The sequence below is a fragment of the Rhinopithecus roxellana genome, chromosome 8, assembly GCF_007565055.1.
Source record: "Rhinopithecus roxellana isolate Shanxi Qingling chromosome 8, ASM756505v1, whole genome shotgun sequence".
Lineage (NCBI taxonomy): Eukaryota > Metazoa > Chordata > Mammalia > Primates > Cercopithecidae > Rhinopithecus > Rhinopithecus roxellana.
In genome coordinates, this window is record NC_044556.1 from 112,735,057 (window position 1) to 112,751,481 (window position 16,425).

At 44.9% G+C, this 16,425-nt stretch overlaps 1 protein-coding gene across 1 annotated transcript in view; it reads right to left on the minus strand.

Annotated features, from left to right (window-relative positions):
* LOC104663004 (ly6/PLAUR domain-containing protein 8) overlaps positions 1-15,367 on the minus strand; it is a 55,446-nt gene extending 40,079 nt beyond the window's left edge. Inside the window, 1 exon segment of the mRNA XM_030936152.1 lies at positions 15,340-15,367. The gene's annotated coding sequence lies outside the window, so the exon portion shown is untranslated.
* Positions 15,368-16,425: the final 1,058 nt, after the last annotated feature.

The following is a 16,425-nucleotide window of genomic DNA, read 5'->3' on the forward strand; positions in this document are numbered from 1 at the left end:
TAATCGTGTCTTGGTGTATCAGTCACATGGATTAGATTGTGTTGCAGTAGAACCCTTCACACCCTAAGTTCCAGTGGCCTAACAGTGTCTCCCCCACACGCCATGCCTGATGGGCACTGACAGAAGCAGGCTGCTCATCCTTCCATCTCAGCACCTCTGCCTGGTAGAGCTTTGCCTTCCCATATGACTTCATTTTCACACTGCAGTAGAAAGAGGATGAGGTGAACCTCCTAAAGTGGCTTCTGAAGCTTTCCCTGAAACGTGACAAATGTCACTTCTTGCCAAAGCGAGTGTCAAATTCATTTTGCGACACACAGAGAGTGGGGAAGTGCAATCCAACACACGTTCAGGAGGGAAAGAAATAAATATTTAGTGACTAGCTCCAATGACTGCTCTTATGGATTCGAACTCAGTGCCCACTTACTAACTGTGCAACATGCGCGTATTGCTCGGCCTTTCAAATCTGTTTCCTCATCAGTAATCACAGCAAAAATTATAGTAGCTGCTGCTTACCACTCCCTTATTGTGTGTACTAAACATTTGACATTTCACTGGATTGACAGAAAACTTACAGGGTAAATGAGGAAAAGAATATATTTTAATGGCAATGTCATGAAAACTAAACAAGATAATCTATGCAACAATAGCTGGTGCTTTAATAATTACAACCAAGTTCAGCTCTGTGAAGGTACGGTAAGAGGTGGGGAAGAATAGGCCAGGAGGCTCAGGAGAAGACGTCAAGGACGTAGACATAACCTTCAAGAAGGATATGGGCATTTGGGAAGATAAGACATGAGTGCAGAAAACTGTAAGATATTCTTCTTGCTGTGGCAACTCTGAGGAAGAATAAAAACAGGTTTTGAGAAAGCAGAAAAGGAAGAATAGGGGACACCAAGCTAGGGTGAAGAATAAGCTGAGGTATAAAGACAGATTGAGATTCCAGGGTCCAGGGGGAGGGACCCCTACGTCACATGCAGTGAGGGCCTGGAGAAGAGTTTCTGACAGTTCTCAGTTATGCTGTGCTATCTGGAGTTATCCTCCTAATGGATCTGGGTTTTCCACATACTTGTAATCAGCTCCAGCTGGCACCAACATTAACACTTGTCTAATCCAATCCCCTCTTTTTCAGATAAGAAATCTGAGGCTCAGCAAAGATACAAAATCTGGCTGAAACTGAATGACAATTGATCTGGATTTCCTAATTCTCTCTAATGCCTGTTGCCCTCACCTTCACCAACTGCCATCCATGGCCACTGTCCCATCTCCCCAGTTCTGAGATGAATATCCAGGAGTGTGCTCTTCTATCCACGCAGGGTCCAGGAGAAGATATTAATATATCCAGAGAGTCACTGACCCTCCCTGGGGAACATTATACCCTCCTGCCTCATTGATGTCAGACTTGGTCAAATGGCTTGCTGCAATCAGTGCAACGTGAGCAGCAGTGGTGTGTGTTCCTCTGCAGCAGATGTGAGGAACAGTGTGTGGTTTGCCGTGCTCCCTTTTCATTCCGCGTGACAACTAGTGATGCTTCATACTGAGTCTTCTCCATCAGCTGGGTCCCAGGTTAAGATGACACAGAGCAGAAATGCAGCTTACTCAGATAACATAAACAAGAAGTAAGTATTTAAGCTTTTAGCTTCTGCACCGTGGGTCACTTGTGATGGCACCGTTACCTAGCCTATCCCGACTGATAAATGTGACACAGCTGTTGTCTCTCACTTGCTATCGGCACTGTTGGCTAAAGACCGTGAAGGTTCTATGCCACCGCATGTACCTTACACATAAGTGAAAGGTATGTTTCTACTCTCTAAATCCTCAAGATGTGCGACACAGACCAGGAGTGCAAAAAGTTGAAACACAAAGGTGGAATACAACTGAGCAGGTGCATTCATCGACGTGGGGCACATTCAAATGGCCTAATCCTCTGGGCTGTTGATGCATAATTTTCTTCAGAAGGGTCTTTTGAGAAAGGTTAGAATAGTGAAGGGTGGCGCATCCAATTTTCTCTGTCTAAAGAAAATGGCAGGAAAGAAGAGAAGCCTGGGCAGGGGCAAAGCTGTTCCTTAATCACTATCATCCCACGCAAGAAGTTTTATTGCTACCCTACCCTTCATAATATATGGATAGACAGGGGTCAAAGAGATGAAGAGATGTGAGGGTGTCAGTCATCCAGTCCCCAGCCTGGGATCACCCACCACTTTCACTACCCCTAGCAGCCAGCCACCCAGGATAACAGGGCCTCGTGGAGTGTCTGTGGGTTCGTGCTCATGTTGACCAGGGACAGATGGTGTTTGCATCTCTTTCAAGGACAGACCTGTGGCATGCAAAGGTGAAGGAGGAAATAAAGACTCTGCAAACATACTCAGTCGTCACTTATGACACCCATTTTTATAGCTGGCAGCTGACCAGTTCATCAAAATTCTGCCCTTCCTGGACATGTAAAATGGGTGCAAAATAACAGGTCAAAGCTCAAGTGGCCAGGAAGCAACCTGGATGGGAGAGAATCAGGCTGAGTACGGAGCAGTGTCCATGGTAGAGCCCATGCTAGAAAATCAGGCTGAGCATGGAGTGGTGTGCGTGGTAGAGCCCATCCTAGAGAATCAGGCTGAGCATGGAGCGGTGTCTGTGGTAGAGCCCATCCTAGGGAATCAGGCTGAGCATGGAGCGGTGTCCGTGGTAGAGCCCATCCTACAGAATCAGGCTGAGCATGGAGTGGTGTGCGTGGTAGAGCCCATCCTAGAGAATCAGGCTGAGCATGGAGCGGTGTCCACGGTAGAGCCCATCCTAGAGAATCAGGCTGAGCATGGAGCAGTGTCCGTGGTAGAGCCCATCCTAGAGAATCAGGCTGAGCATGGAGCGGTGTCCACGGTAGAGCCCATCCTAGAGAATCAGGCTGAGCATGGAGCGGTGTCCGTGGTAGAGCCCATCCTAGGGAATCAGGCTGAGCATGGAGCGGTGTCCGTGGTAGAGCCCATCCTACAGAATCAGGCTGAGCATGGAGTGGTGTGCGTGGTAGAGCCCATCCTAGAGAATCAGGCTGAGCATGGAGCGGTGTCCACGGTAGAGCCCATCCTAGAGAATCAGGCTGAGCATGGAGCAGTGTCCGTGGTAGAGCCCATCCTAGAGAATCAGGCTGAGCATGGAGCGGTGTCCACGGTAGAGCCCATCCTAGAGAATCAGGCTGAGCATGGAGCGGTGTCCGTGGTAGAGCCCATCCTAGAGAATCAGGCTGAGCATGGAGCGGTGTCCACGGTAGAGCCCATCCTAGAGAATCAGGCTGAGCATGGAGCAGTGTCCGTGGTAGAGCCCATCCTAGAGAATCAGGCTGAGCATGGAGCGGTGTCCGTGGTAGAGCCCATGCTAGAAAATCAGGCTGAGCATGGAGCGGTGTCCGTGGTAGAGCCCATCCTAGGGAATCAGGCTGAGCATGGAGCGGTGTCCGTGGTGGAGCCCATCCTAGGGAATCAGGCTGAGCATGGAGCGGTGTCCGTGGTGGAGCCCATCCTAGGGAATCAGGCTGAGCATGGAGCGGTGTCCGTGGTAGAGCCCATCCTAGGGAATCAGGCTGAGCATGGAGCGGTGTCCGTGGTAGAGCCCATCCTAGGGAATCAGGCTGAGCATGGAGCGGTGTCCACGGTAGAGCCCATCCTAGAGAATCAGGCTGAGCATGGAGTGGTGTGCGTGGTAGAACCCATCCTAGGGAATCAGGCTGAGCATGGAGCGGTGTCCACGGTAGAGCCCATCCTAGAGAATCAGGCTGAGCATGGAGCGGTGTCCACGGTAGAGCCCATCCTAGGGAATCAGGCTGAGCATGGAGCGGTGTCCGTGGTAGAGCCCATCCTAGGGAATCAGGCTGAGCATGGAGCGGTGTCCGTGGTAGAGCCCATCCTAGGGAATCAGGCTGAGCATGGAGCGGTGTCCACGGTAGAGCCCATCCTAGAGAATCAGGCTGAGCATGGAGTGGTGTGCGTGGTAGAACCCATCCTAGGGAATCAGGCTGAGCATGGAGCGGTGTCCACGGTAGAGCCCATCCTAGAGAATCAGGCTGAGCATGGAGCGGTGTCCACGGTAGAGCCCATCCTAGAGAATCAGGCTGAGCATGGAGTGGTGTCCACGGTAGAGCCCATCCTAGAGAATCAGGCTGAGCATGGAGCAGTGTCCGTGGTGGAGCCCATCCTAGAGAATCAGGCTGAGCATGGAGCTGTGTCTGTGGTGGAGCCCATCCTAGGGAATCAGGCTGAGCATGGAGCGGTGTCTGTGATAGAGCCCATTCTAGAGAAAGGCACCAGCTGCGCAGCTCCTCATCAGACTTCAGGTTCCTCATGGACCCATCAATATCTGCTATGCTCCTGGTAAGAACTTGTGCATAAGGAAAGTATGACGCTTAGAGTTTTCTTATGCAGATTCTAAAGCCAAAGTGCCTGAGCTCCAAGCACCTGCAACAGGATGTGGCATGACAGGTTCTGAATAAGTTTCAGCTGCTGCTGCTACAATGCTCCTACCCATCACTTCCATGGAGCTTGTAGCCAGAAAGCACTGACCTGTTAGGGATAGACCAAACCTGAGACTTGAAAAATGAGTGAAATCAGATGGGGCTACAGGCTTCTGGTCTATGGAACTCCCACTTCCAGGAGCCCAGATGGAAAAGAAAAAGGCAGATGTTGTGTGTGGAGAAGCCACCAGACCAAGCACGAGGATCTCAAACCTGAGTCCCAGCTTTTTTTTGGTTTGGCTCAAGAGGTAGGAACTGAACAGCCACACCTTGGAGGACCAGGGGTGAGGTGTCATCCTGAGGCCTATATTTGCTTAGCCAGAAATGAGGGAGTGTCAAAAATTACAACACATTAGTTTGAAGATCTCAACTGGCTATTAATTGCAATTCTAATTTTATTTCATTTTATTGAGACAGGGTCTCACTCTGTTGCCCAGGCTGGAATGCAGTGGTGCAATTATGGCTCACTGCAGCCTTGAATTCCATGGGCTCAAGTAATTCTCCCACCTCAGTCTCCTGAGTAGCTGGGATTACAGGTGTGCACCACCACACCTGGCTAATATTGTTGTTGCTGTTGTACAGATAGGTTCTTGCTATGTTGCTCAGCTGGTCTCAAACTCCTGGCCTCAAGCAATCCTCCCACCACACCCTCCCAAAGTCCTAGAATTATAGGCATGAGCTGCTCCCCCAACGTATTTGCGATTCTAAAATAAGCAACACCTCATTCTATAAAATAGAATGAATGTTCCCATGACCTGAGCAGGGGAGGTTGGCTTTGTTGATGAAAAGAGTTCAACTCTGTAAAATATTTGAAAAGATTTATTCTGAGCCAAATATAAGAAATATAACCCATGACACAGCCGCAGGGAGTCCTGAGAACATTTGCCCAAGGTGGTTGGGCTACAACTTGACTTCATATGTTTTAGGAAGACGTACGACACCAATCGATACATGTAAGATGTACATTGGTTTAGTCCGGAAAGGTGGAAAACTCAAAGTGGGACAGGAGGTGTGGTTGGGGGAGAAGTGTGGGGGAAGGAGTAGGTCATAGGTGGATTCAAAGATTTTCTGATTGGCAATTGGTTGAAAAGTTAAGTTGTTTAAATAACTGGAATCAATAGGAAGGACTGTCTGGGTTAAGATATGGGGTTATGATCCGGCATATGGCTCACACTTATAATTCCAGCACTTTGAGAGGCTGAGGTAGCAGATCATGAGGTCAGGAGTTCAAGACCAGCTTGGCTAACATGGTGAAACCCCACCTCTACTAAAGATACAAAAAATTAGCCAGGCATGGTGGTACACACCTGTAATCCCAGCTACTTGGGAGGCTGAGGCAGGAGAATCACTTGAACCTGGGAGGTGGAGGCTGCAGTGAGCCAAGATCACACCACCGCACTCCAGCCTGGGGAACAAGGCAAGACACCATCTCAAAAAAAAAAGAGACGAAAAGTTTTGGGGGGCGGAGCAAGATGGCCTCATAGGAACAGCTCCAGTCTCCAGCTCCCAGCGCGAGCAACACAGAAGACCGGTGATTTCTGCATTTTCAACAGAGGTACTGGGTTCATCTCAATAGGGAGTGCCGGACAATCGGTGCTGGTCGGCTGCTGCAGCCCGACCAGCGAGAGCTGAAGCAGAGCGAGGCATCGCCTCACCTGGGAAGCCCAAGGGGGAAGGGAATCTCTTTTCCTAGCCAGGGGAACTGAGACACACAACACCTGGAAAATCGGGTAACTCCCACCCCAATACTGTGCTTTACCAAGGGTCTTAGCAAACGGGCACACCAGGAGATTATATCCCACACCTGGCCCAGAGGGTCCCACACCCATTGGAGCCTCCTTCATTGCTAGCACAGCAGTCTGCGAGGCTGGGGGAGGGGCGCCCGCCATTGCTGAGGCTTAAATAGGTAAACAAAGCTGCTGGTGAAGCTCGAACTCGGTGGAGCTCACAGCAGCTCAAGGAGGCCTGCCTGTCTCTGTAGACTCCACCTCTGGGGACAGGGCACAGCTAAACAACAACAACAACAACAACAACAACAACAACAAAAAGGAGCAGAAACCTCTGCAGACGCAAACGACTCTGTCTGACAGCTTTGAAGAGAGCAGTGGATCTCCCAACACGGAGGTTGAGATCTGAGAACGGACAGACTGCCCGCTCAAGTGGGTCCCTGACCCCTGAGTAGCCTCACTGGGAGACATCCCCCACTAGGGGCAATCTGACACCCCACACCTCACAGGGTGGAGTACACCCCTGAGAGGAAGCTTCCAAAGTAAGAATCAGACAGGTACACTCGCTGTTCAGCAATATTCTATCTTCTGCAACCTATGCTGCTGATACCCAGGCAAACAGGGTCTGGAGTGGACCTCAAGCAATCTCTAACAGACCTGCAGCTGAGGGTCCTGACTGTTAGAAGGAAAACTAACAAACAGGAAGGACACCCACACCAAATCCCCATCAGTATGTCACCATCATCAAAGACCAGAGACAGATAAAACCACAAAGATGGGAAAAAGCAGGGCAGAAAAGCTGGAAATTCAAAAAATAAGAGCGCATCTCCCCCTGCAAAGGAACGCAGCTTATTGCCAGCAACGGATCAAAGCTGGATGGAGAATGACTTTGATGAGATGAGAGAAGAAGGCTTCAGTCCATCAAACTTCTCAGAGCTAAAGGAGGAATTACGTGCCCAGCACAAAGAAACTAAAAATCTTGAAAAAAGAGTGGAAGAATTGATAACTAGAATTATTAATGCAGAGAAGGCCATAAACGAACTGACAGAGATGAAAACCATGACACGAGAAATACGTGACAAAGGCACAAGCTTCAGTAACCGACTCGATCAACTGGAAGAAAGAGTATCAGCGATTGAGGATCAAATGAATGAAATGAAGCGAGAAGAGAAATCTAAAGAAAAAAGAAGAAAAAGAAATGAACAAAGCCTGCAAGAAGTATGGGATTATGTAAAAAGACCAAATCTACGTCTGATTGGGGTGCCTGAAAGTGAGGGGGAAAATGGAACCAAGTTGGAAAACACTCTGCAGGATATCATCCAAGAGAACTTCTCCAACCTACTAAGGCAGGCCAACATTCAAATTCAGGAAATACAAAGAATGCCACAAAGATACTCCTCGAGAAGAGCAACTCCAAGACACATAATTGCCAGATTCACCAAAGTTGAAATGAAGGAAAAAATCTTAAGGGCAGCCAGAGAGAAAGGTCAGGTTACCCACAAAGTGAAGCCCATCAGACTAAAAGCAGATCTCTCGGCAGAAACTCTACAAGCCAGAAGAGAGTGGGGGCCAATATTCAACATTCCTAAAGAAAAGAATTTTCAACCCAGAATTTCATATCCAGCCAAACTAAGTTTCATCAGTGAAGGAGAAATAAAATCCTTTACAGACAAGCAAATGCTTAGAGATTTTGTCACCACCAGGCCTGCCCTACAAGAGACCCTGAAGGAAGCACTAAACATGGAAAGGAACAACCGGTACCAGCCATTGCAAAAACATGCCAAAATGTAAAGACCATCGAGGCTAGGAAGAAACTGCATCAACTAACGAGCAAAATAACCAGTTAATATCATAATGGCAGGATCAACTTCACACATAACAATATTAACCTTAAATGTAAATTGACTAAATGCTCCAATTAAAAGACACAGACTGGCAAACACGAAAAGAGTCACGATCCATCAATTTGCTGTATTCAGGAGACCCATCTCACATGCAGAGACATGCATAAGCTCAAAATAAAGGGATGGAGGAAGATCTACCAAGCAAATGGAAAACAAAAAAAAGCAGGGGTTGCAACACTAGTTTCTGATAAAACAGACTTTAAACCATCAAAGATCAAAAGAGACAAAGAAGGCCATTACATAATGGTAAAAGGGATCAATTCAACAGGGAGAGCTAACTATACTAAATATATATGCACCCAATGCAGGAGCACCCAGATTCACAAAGCAAGTCCTTAGAGACTCACAAAGAGACTTAGACTCTCATACAATAATAATGGCAGACTTCAACACCCCACTGTCAACATTAGACAGATCAACGAGACAGAAAGTCAACAAGGATATACAGGAATTGAACTCATCTCTGCAGCAAGTGGACCTAATAGACATCTATAGAACTCTCCACCCCAAATCAACAGAATATACATTCTTCTCAGCACCACATCGCACTTATTCCAAAATTGACCACATAATTGGAAGTAAAGCACTCCTCAGCAAATGTACAAGAACAGAAATTATAACAACTGTCTCTCAGACCACAGTGCAATCAAACTAGAACTCAGGACTAATCAAATCAATCAAAACTGCTCAACTACATGGAAACTGAATAACCTGCTCCTGAATGACTACTGGGTACATAACGAAATGAAGGCAGAAATAAAGATGTTCTTTGAAACCAATGAGAACAAAGATATAACACACCAGAATCTCTGGGACACATTTAAAGCAGTGTGTAGAGGGAAATTTATAGCACTAAATGCCCACAAGAGAAAGCAGGAAAGATCGAAAATTGACACTCTACCATCACAATTAAAAGAACTAGAGAAGCAAGAGCAAACACATTTAAAAGCTAGCAGAAGGCAAGAAATAACTAAGATCAGAGCAGAGCTGAAGGAGATAGAGACACAAAAAACCCTCCAAAAAATCAATGAATCCAGGAGCTGGTTTTTTGAAAAGATCAACAAAACTGACAGACCGCTAGCAAGACTAATAAAGAAGAAAAGAGAGAAGAATCAAATAGACGCAATAAAAAATGATAAAGGGGATATCACCACCGACCCCACAGAAATACAAACTACCATCAGAGAATACTATAAACACCTCTATGCAAATAAACTAGAAAATCTAGAAGAAATGGATAATTTCCTGGACACTTACACTCTCCCAAGACGAAACCAGGAAGAAGCTGAATCCCTGAATAGACCAATAGCAGGCTCTGAAATTGAGGCAACAATTAATAGCCTACCAACCAAAAAAAAGTCCAGGACCAGATGGATTCACAGCTGAATTCTACCAGAGGTACAAGTAGGAGCTGGTACCATTCCTTCTGAAACTATTCCAATCAATAGAAAAAGAGGGAATCCTCCCTAACTCATTTTATGAGGACAACATCATCCTGATACCAAAGCCTGGCAGAGACACAACAAAAAAAGAGAATTTTAGACCAATATCCCTGATGAACATCGATGCAAAAATCCTCAATAAAATACTGGCAAACCGGATCCAGCAGCACATCAAAAAGCTTATCCACCATGATCAAGTGGGCTTCATCCCTGGGATGCAAGGCTGGTTCAACATACACAAATCAATAAACGTAATCCAGCATATAAACAGAACCAGAGACAAAAACCCCATGATTATCTCAATAGATGCAGAAAAGGCCTTTGACAAAATTCAACAGTCCTTCATGCTAAAAACGCTCAATAAATTCAGTATTGATGGAACGTATCTCAAAATAATAAGAGCTATTTATGACAAACCCACAGCCAATATCATACTGAATGGGCAAAAACTGGAAAAATTCCCTTTGAAAACTGGCACAAGACAGGGATGCCCTCTCTCACCACTCCTATTCAACATAGTGTTGGAAGTTCTGGCTAGGGCAATCAGGCAAGAGAAAGAAATCAAGGGTATTCAGTTAGGAAAAGAAGAAGTCAAATTGTCCCTGTTTGCAGATGACATGATTGTATATTTAGAAAACCCCATTGTCTCAGCCCAAAATCTCCTGAAGCTGATAAGAAACTTCAGCAAAGTCTCAGGACACAAAATTAATGTGCAAAAATCACAAGCATTCTTATATACCAGTAACAGACAAACAGAGAGCCAAATCATGAATGAACTCCCATTCACAATAGCTTCAAAGAGAATAAAATAACTAGGAATCCAACTTACAAGGGATGTAAAGAACCTCTTCAAGGAGAACTACAAACCACTGCTCAGTGAAATAAAAGAGGACACAAACAAATGGAATAACATACCATGCTCATGGATAGGAAGAATCAATATCGTGAAAACAGCCATACTGCCCAAGGTAATTTATAGATTCAATGCCATCCCCATCAAGCTACCAATGACTTTCTTCACAGAATTGGAAAAAACTGCTTTAAAGTTCGTATGGAACCAGAAAAGAGCCCGCATTGCCAAGACAATCCTAAGTCAAAAGAACAAAGCTGGAGGCATCACGCTACCTGACTTCAAACTATACTACAAGGCTACAGTAACCAAAACAGCATGGTACTGGTACCAAAACAAAGATATAGACCAATGGAACAGAACAGAGTCCTCAGAAATAATACCACACATCTACAGTCATCTGATCTTTGACAAACCTGACAAAAACAAGAAATGGGGAAAGGATTCCCTATTTAATAAATGGTGCTGGGAAAATTGGCTAGCCATAAGTAGAAAGCTGAAACTGGATCCTTTCCTTACTCCTTATACGAAAATTAATTCAAGATGGATTAGAGCCTTAAGTGTTAGACCTAATACCATAAAAACCCTAGAAGAAAACCTAGGTAATACTATTCAGGACATAGGCATGGGCAAGAACTTCATGTCTAAAACACCAAAAGCAATGGCAACAAAAGCCAAAATTGACAAATGGGATCTAATTAAACTAAAGAGCTTCTGCACAGCAAAAGAAACCACCATCAGAGTGAACAGGCAACCTACAGAATGAGAGAAAATTTTTGCAATCTACTCATCTGACAAAGGGCTAATATCCAGAACCTACAAAGAACTCAAACAAATTTATAAGAAAAAAACAAACAACCCCATCAAAAAGTGGGCAAAGTATATGAACAGACATTTCTCAAAAGAAGACATTCATACAGCCAACAGACACATGAAAAAATGCTCATCATCACTGGCCATCAGAGAAATGCAAATCAAAACCACAATGAGATACCATCTCACACCAGTTAGAATGGCAGTCATTAAAAAGTCAGGAAACAACAGGTACTGGAGAGGATGTGGAGAAATAGGAACACTTTTACACTGTTAGTGGGATTGTAAACTAGTTCAACCATTATGTAAAACTTCCATAATGTTTGAGGATCCTTGAGGGGATTCCTCAAGGATCTAGAACTAGAAGTACCATATGACCCAGCCATCCCATTACTGGGTATTTACCCAAAGGATTATAAATCATGCTGCTATAAAGATACATGCACACGTATGTCTATTGCGGCACTATTCGCAATAGCAAAGACTTGGAATCAACCCAAATGTCCATCAGTGACAGACTGGATTAAGAAAATGTGGCACATATACACCATGGAATACTATGCAGCCATAAAAAAGGATGAGTTTGTGTCCTTTGTAGGGACATGGATGCAGCTGGAAACCATCATTCTCAGCAAACTATCGCAAGAACAGAAAACCAAACACTGCATGTTCTCACTCATAGGTGGGAACTGAACAATGAGATCACTTGGACTCGGGAAGGGGAACATCACACACCGGGGCCTATCATGGGGAGGGGCGAGGGGAGAGGGATTGCATTGGGAGTTATACCTGATGTAAATGACGAGTTGATGGGTGCTGACGAGTTGATGGGTGCAACACACTAACACGGCACAAGTATACATATGTAACAAACCTGCATGTTATGCACATGTACCCTAGAACTTAAAGTATAATAAAAAAAAAAAAAAAGAGACAAGGGGTTATGAAGACCAACGTTTTTATCATGCAGATAAAATCTCCAGGTAGCAGATTCTCGACAGAATATAGATTTTCCCTACAAAATAGCTATACAGGGCCTTTTCAAAATATGTCAAAGATACATAAATAATTTGATGTCTTTCAGGGCCTGCTGTTATGTTGGTATGTTATTGCTATAAAGAGCTACTATGTCAGTCTTCAGATCTCTGTTTAATGTTAATGCTGTTCAGTTATGCCTGAATTCCAAAGGGAGTATGTTATAGTGAGGCATGTCCAACCCCCGCCTCCCATGATGGCCTGAACTAGTTTTTCAGGTTAACTTCCGAACGCCCTTGTCCAAGAGGAGGTGTCTGTTCAGTAGACTGGGGGCTTAGAATTTTATTTTTGGCTTACAGCTTTATAAATGGAAAAGGGATCCGGAAAGCAGAAGAGAGAACTAAAAGAGCATTGGTCATTTCGAAGTTACTTCCCTTGTAAAAGTTAAAGCAAAGGGTACTCTTATCATGTTAGCTAAAATTGGCTGGTTTGAGGATCTATTATCTCTCTCTCTTGATTTCCTGGCAAGTCAGATCAAAAGCTTAGTTTGAGGTTGGGATTGAGGACCTTTAGCATGAGTGACTCTACTTCGGTTTGGTCTTTTGGGCTCAGTGGCGGGGGCTTAGTCTAAACCAATGGCCTCCTATAAATTTTACTCAATGGGAGTTAAATAAAGGGAATGTGTGTTAAAGAGAACATGTGGTATGGCTCCAGTATCTCTGTCAACCCCAAGGCCTAGAGGGCAGCAGGGCCTCCCACTGGGCAAGGCAGGAGATCAATAAAGGGTACTCAGACTGGATGGGCCTCTTCTGGTTAAAGAATGCCCCACGGGCAACAGTTTGTGTTGGGTCCTGAAACCTGAAAGAGAGATTTAGATAGCCTTTTCTGAGCAATCTGCACGCCCTTTTATCTTAGTTCATTTATTGGTGCCATGTGTTTAGCAGAACAAATGGCTCCAAGACCTATCCTTCCTTAGTATAGCTGATTTACATAGGAGTTATTGGGAATTAGCTGTCTAGAGCCATAGCTGTCGATATCAGCCATCACTATGAATTAAAATCATATGCGGATCTTTAAACATATATCCATGTCCAGTTTATCCTCACAGATTCTGATCTAAACTGCCAGGAGAGGAGCCTTAGCAACTTTATTATTTAAGTTGGGCCTGGAATGCTGAATGCATCGGTAAAATGGCAGATGTATAAGAAGTGCTTAGAAACGTGCCGAGCATTCTGTGGTCCAGCAGGGATCCCTGAAGGTGACTCTGCCCTTTCAGGACAGCCACCGTCCTTGCGACCTCCCGGGAAATGGCTCCTCAGGGGAACCAAGATCCATGCCCTGCACCTCGCCCAACTCAGCAAGATGGAAACTCTACTCTAGACTGTTACAGCCAGGAACACAGGGCTTCCTCTCCCCAGTGCTCCCAGTCCAGGGGCAAATTTCTGTCAACCTACACTGACAGAGAGGGAGACTCTCTAACAAAAATGATGTTTATTTAGGACTAGAATTGCAATGGGAATATATGTGTCATAGAAAACTATATGTGTATTCAGGGAGGTAACAGAAGACAGTGGTTTTTAAAGGAAAAGTGAGGAGGAGTACATAATTGTTTTGAGCTAACTGTCCTTGGCTACAAGAATCAAATAATAAAGGTGGTGCCAGTCTGAGGTTGGACAAGCAGTTGCTGGGCAGACGTCCGCACAGAATTATATTTTTGTGTAAGGTTGTGATGGCCTTTGTGCAAGGCTGTGGTTTTGCAGAGCCTTTTGTAATAGTTCTTCTTGTCAGGCATTTTTGTATGAGAACCCTCTGTTCACAGCCTTTTCTGGTTCTTTTTGTCAGAGCTTTCCACACAAGGGACTTGTTTTGATTCTGATAACTTTCACACTTTCCGGAGTAGGAAGTTAGCATGTCTCACCCTACCCCCAGCTTCTTCCTACTGAGGACAATAAATTCCAGGTGAGTATGGCTGACAGGTGAAGACTCCCTTCTTCCTTGCCACTCCTAGTCATGGGATAGAGAGGCTCGACCTTGAGAATACTGCACATACTGCAAATACTGAGGCCCCAGTCACCATTACCCTAGTTCACTGGAAGCAGTCCCATGCCAATAAAAGCCAATCTGAGAAATTCTAGGGCTGCTGCACACTGTTCTACTAAGTGCTCAGCTCCTAAAGTAAAGGTGTCACTCAGGAGAAGCATGCCATGGTCTCCAGAGCCATGGCTCAGAGATTTTTACCCAGGGGCAGAAGCAGGCTATAGAACAGAGAGCTCCAGCTTTGTTTCTTTGAGTAGAAAACTCAAAGGAACAAATCTCACTTGTAACTGAGTGTGAAGTTCAAGTCTAAGAGTCCTCTAAATATAGGGGGAATAAGGCAGTGGAGGTTGTGGTGAAAGGCAATTGGGAAGCAGTTAGTAGATTCATTGAAGATTGCTATGGACTGAATGCTTGTGTTCCCCCAAAATTGGTATGTTGAAATTATAACTCCCAATGTGATGATATTAGGAGATGATATTAGGAGATGATATAACTCCCAACGTGATGATATTAGGACCGCCTTCAGGAGGTCATTAGATCCTGAGGGTGGAGCCCTCATGAATGGGATTAGTGACCTTATAAAAGGGCCTCAGAGAGCTCTCTCACCTTCTTTCCACCATGTGAAGATACAATGAGAAGTCAACAGTCTGCAACCTGAAGAGGGCCTTCACCAGAACCTGACCATGCTGGCATCCTGATCTTGGACTTTCAGTGTCCAGAACTGTGAGAAATAAATTTCTTTTGTCTATAAGCCACCTAGTTTATAATATTTTGTAATAGCACACCAAGCTGACTAAGACAGAAATATAGGCTGAACTGCAGGCCAGCTAGTTTGCCAGAGAGAAACAAGAGACAAGACCGCTACAAAGAGCCCTCCTGGAGTCAGAACATATTTCAGTAACTTTGGCAACTGTCCCTTCAAAGGAGCCTGAATTTGATTAGCTAAGCCTATAAGGCAATGTATGCCCAGAGCATTGTTAAAAACAGCTGAGTAATCAGCCTCCAATTAGGGAGTTTAACAGCTGAGTAAGGTCAGGAACAGAGAGTGAAAAAGCAATCTGCCAAAACCACTGTGGTCGCGCAGTGACTGTGGGCATACCAAAGGTTGTGTGCTACAAGGAGCAACATTAGAGGCTTCCCACTGCAGGGGATGGGGAAGGATGAGGGTGGTGGTGGGAGAATAGGCTTCATGGAAATAATCCGGCTAATCACTACACAAATAAGCAGGAAATAACCATAACAAGCCCACCAGAGGTGGCGGGCATACCCGGAGTTGCTTGAATACATGATCCAAAATGTCCAGCTTCCAGCAAAAGTTATGAGACATGCAAAGAAACAGAAAATATGGCCCATAAACTAAAGAAAATCAGGAAACAGAAACTGCCTATATGAACAATATATTAGTCAGGATTGTCCAGGAAAACAGAATCAACAGGATGTTTAGAGACAGACAGAGAGAGAGAGAGAGAGAGGTTCATTTCAAAGGATTTCTTCATGCAGTTGTGGAGGCTTGGCAAGTTCAAATATGCAGGGTAGGCTGGCAGGGCTGAAAACCCAGGGAAGACTTGTAATTTGAGTCCAAAGCAGTCTTCTGGCAAAATTCTTCCTTCTTCCAAGGAGGTTAGTCTTTTTCTATAAAGGCTTTCGACTGATTTGAGGAGGCCCACCCATATCATAATGGGTAATCTGCTGTACTCAGTCTACAGATTTAAATATTAATCTCATCCAGTATATAACCTCACAGAAATTTCTAGAATAATATTTGACAAAATATTTGGATACTGTGTGGCCTAAGTTGACACATAAAATTCACCTTCACAAGTGACCAGATGTCAGATTTAACAAAGTCTTCATGGCTCACACCTGTAATCCCAACACTTTGGGAGGCTGAGGAAGGCAGATCACATGTCGGGAGTTCGAGAACAGCCTGACCAACATGGAGAAACCCCATCTCTACTAAAAATACAAAATTTAGCCAGGCATGGTGGTGCATGCCTGTAATCCCACCTACTCAGGAGGCTGAGGCAGAAGAATCGTTTGAACCCAGGAGGCAGAGGTTGTGGTAGGCCGAGATCATGCCACTGTACTCCAGCTTGAGAAAAAAGAGTGAAACTTCATCTCAAAAAAAGAAAAAAAAAAAAATCTTCAAAGTAGTTCAAAGAACTAAAGGAAATTTGATTAAACA